The following is a 3493-nucleotide window of genomic DNA, read 5'->3' on the forward strand; positions in this document are numbered from 1 at the left end:
AACATGTATCCTTTATGTACTTTTATTTCTTTACAAGAAGAGGCAATAAAGGGCCCAAAATGCAGCTGATTTTCCTGGACTGCCTGGTGAGTGAGAACAGCTGGGAGTCAAGCTCAGAGCAAACCCTGCAGCATCCAAGCCCACCACACACCAGCTTCCAGGGCAGGGGCCCATCTGGATGCAAGATGCCCTGGGGTGGAGGGAACTGGACCAGCAAGACATGGACATGCAGCAGCAGCCCTTTCCCTGGAGCCCATAAAATCCCAGAGGGAAGCCTGGACATGTGTTCAAGGCCAGGTTGGACGGGGCTTGGAGCAACCTGGTCTAATGGAAGGTGTTGGAACAAGATGGTCTTTAAGGTCCCTTCCAACCCAAACCATTCCATAATTCTATGGTTCTGTGGTATTTCAGCTGTAGAACACTGAAATGAAAGTGTCTTTGTGCCATGGGGGATCTGACTGGTAGTACCAACTCTGCAGATCACAGCCCTGTACACTTGGTGCTTGCAGAGCTACTGGAAGAGGAGAGAGCTTGGGAAAATGCCTCTGGGAGGCTATTTGGAATTTTCTGCTTTGGAGGTTCTTTTTGAGAGATGCACCCTCTCCCCACCAGGCAGCTTCCAGGGCCCCAGCTGTGGGCAGCAGCAGCACAACCACAAAATTCCCTGGCTGCAGCAGCCAAACTGGACAGTGCTGGATGAGGGACAGTTGTAGGGCTGGTGGGACACGGTGCTGTCCTGGCCTCGTGGCCTGGAATGTGCTGCACACAGAGGCAACAGTTGCTGGAGAGAAATCATGCTGTCACTGAGCCTGGTGGAGGATTTCAGCTGGATAAATCACTGAGAGCAAAAGGCCAGTGAGAAGGGAAGCCGAGGGTGCCTCTCAGATCTGCAAACCACCTCTTTTCTGGCTCTAGGACAGTCCCATGATGGGGAGAGTGACAAAGCCCTTACCCAATGGTGGGGTGAACAACAGACCTGGCAGGCAGGGGGACAAGGGTTTGTTAGAAAGCTGCTGGGCCCTGCTGGCAAATGCAAAATCCCTGAGACAGGGGCTGCTAAGACTAAAGGCTGGCAACTAGTAACAGAAAATTTTCAGCTTGAGGTGGCTTCTGAAGGACTTTAGGGTTGGGTTAGTGTTTAAAAGTGTTGTGTTTATCCTGCTTCTCAGGAGAGGATTAGTGTGATTTCCAGTTGGTTTGTTAAATGATGTGCCATCTGTACCCTGAAACTCATGGGACTGTGTCCAGACTGTCAATTCAAAGGCAGTACTGGAGCAGTGCAATTCCCATAGCTCCCAGGAAGCTTCAAAAATACCCATGTCAGAGAGCCCAGGCAGTGTAGCCAAAATCACTTTTTCTTAGGAAACTCACTTTTTTTTTCCTTTTTTTTTTTTTTTTTTTTTTTTTTTTTTTTTTTTTTTTTTTTTTTTTTTTTTTTTTTTTTTTTTTTTTTTGTAATAGGGAACTTGGAGGTAACAAAAACGCTGGCTGGTGGAGGGAAATACCTTGCAGGGTTTGGCTGTGTTTGTACTATGTCCACCAGGCAATCCTGAGCTCAGAGACTGGTGATTCCAGGCTGAAACTCCAACAAGAAATCTGCTAAAATTGGGCATTTAGATACATGTGGACTTGTGTTGGAGACTTTACCTTCAGGTGTTTTTTTCCTCGTTACTAAACAATGAAATCAATAATCTGAGGCCACTCTGTAGCTTTCCAGAGCAGCGATTTGATACTGCACAGCTGAGGAATCTTTGTTACAGTGCTGTAGTGGGATGTGGAGTGTAAAGCCTGCTGAGGTCATGTTGGAGGGGTATAGAGAGTATCTCTGGAGTGATACTGTCCACAGAGTACAGCCCATGGCAGGGGGTATCACCTGAACTACTCCTGGGTTTCACCTTGGAGAAAACCAGCTGTGCACTCCTAAATGGAGTCACAGAAGAATCTCTGCCCCAAAGCAGTGTGGGCAAGGCAGCAAGTTTGCAGCTCCTCCCATGTACAGCAAGGTAATGCTCCCAGGAGTGCCTAAACCATGGAATACACCAAGGATCCTGGTGTAGGCTGTACCTGCTCACTGACACCAGACCACTGGAATACTGTGCCAAGTTCAAGTTTACAGACTTATATCTCTTGAGTGCTCCTTGACCTGACTCCAAGACAAGTGGTTCCCTGGACACAGTAGTGATTTGCTCCAAGGGGTGATATTCCCCAGTGCAGAAGTGGAATTTGAGGTTTTGGCAGGTATTTCCTGCCTAGGAAATATCAACTTGGCAGGCAATGCCATGGGGGCAGTCTAGCTGAACTCAGGGAATGTTAAGGATTGGGATGACAGTGGAGTGGCTGCAGGAGGTACAGCCACAGATGACTCATGGAATCACACTGGTCTCTGGGAGATCCCAGGTACACCCCCTGCTCCAGTGGGGCTGGTTGCTCAGGGTCTTTGGTTGAATTTTTCTGTGTCTGAGGACTGAGACCCTGCTGCCACTCTGAGCCCTCATTCCAGTATTTGACTGCCTTCTTGATTAAAAATTTGTTTAATTTCTCACTAACTGCACAAGGTCTGTACAATTTTGCAGAGGGAGGGTGCTTGGTAAACTGCCACAGCTTACTGTGCTCACACAGCTCAATGGAGGCGAAGTGGAGGTCGTGAATTCAAAGGAAGATTGTTTTCTTCAGAGGGACCAGGCACAGGGTGTGGCCATGGCCTCTGGCTTGTACTGGGGCTGGTGAAGGAGGATCTCTGATGGAGCTCTGGGTTGCTCCCCTGTGCCTTGCAAAGTGGCAGGAACTGGCACTGAGGGGACACTGCTGATGAGGGAGATGTGGCTGATGGGGCAGCTCTGCTAATGGGGACACAGTGCTGGCATAGGAGCTGATGGTGGGGGGCCATGGCCTGACAGGGGACACCACCAACAGGGTGGGGAGACACCTCAAATGGAGGGGACGTGGCTCAGAGGGGACACCACTGACACGAGGACACAACTGATGGAGGGGCATGGCTGACAGGAGGAGGCAGCAGTGACAGAGGGGACAGGCCTGACAAGGGGAGGATGATGGGTGTGACATGGCTGATGGGGGGACACACTGACAAAGGGGATGCTGCTGACAGGGGGTCACCACTGCTGGGGAGGACATGGCTGACAGGGGTCACCACTGGCAGGAACACACGGCTGACAGCAGCGACACGGCAGTGGCGGGGGGGGATTCCTGCCTGTTGTGGTGACAGGAGGTCACCACCGGTGGGGAGGACGTGGCTGGCAGAAGGGACACGGCTGATGGGGGATCACCGCTGACACACGGGACGCTGCTGAGAGCAGGGACACGGTGTTTGGGGGGTACACATGGCTGCGGGGGGACACTACTGACAGAAGGGACACGGCTGCCGAGGGGGACACGGCATTTAGGGGGATCACGGCTGCGGGGTGGAACGGCTGCCGGGGGGACAGCACTGACACAGGGGACAGCACCGACAGGAGTACACGGCCGCGGGGGTGCC

This window comes from Empidonax traillii, unplaced genomic scaffold (assembly GCF_003031625.1).
Source record: "Empidonax traillii isolate 1590-97213 ecotype Southwest subspecies unplaced genomic scaffold, ASM303162v1 scaffold124:size1682992, whole genome shotgun sequence".
Lineage (NCBI taxonomy): Eukaryota > Metazoa > Chordata > Aves > Passeriformes > Tyrannidae > Empidonax > Empidonax traillii.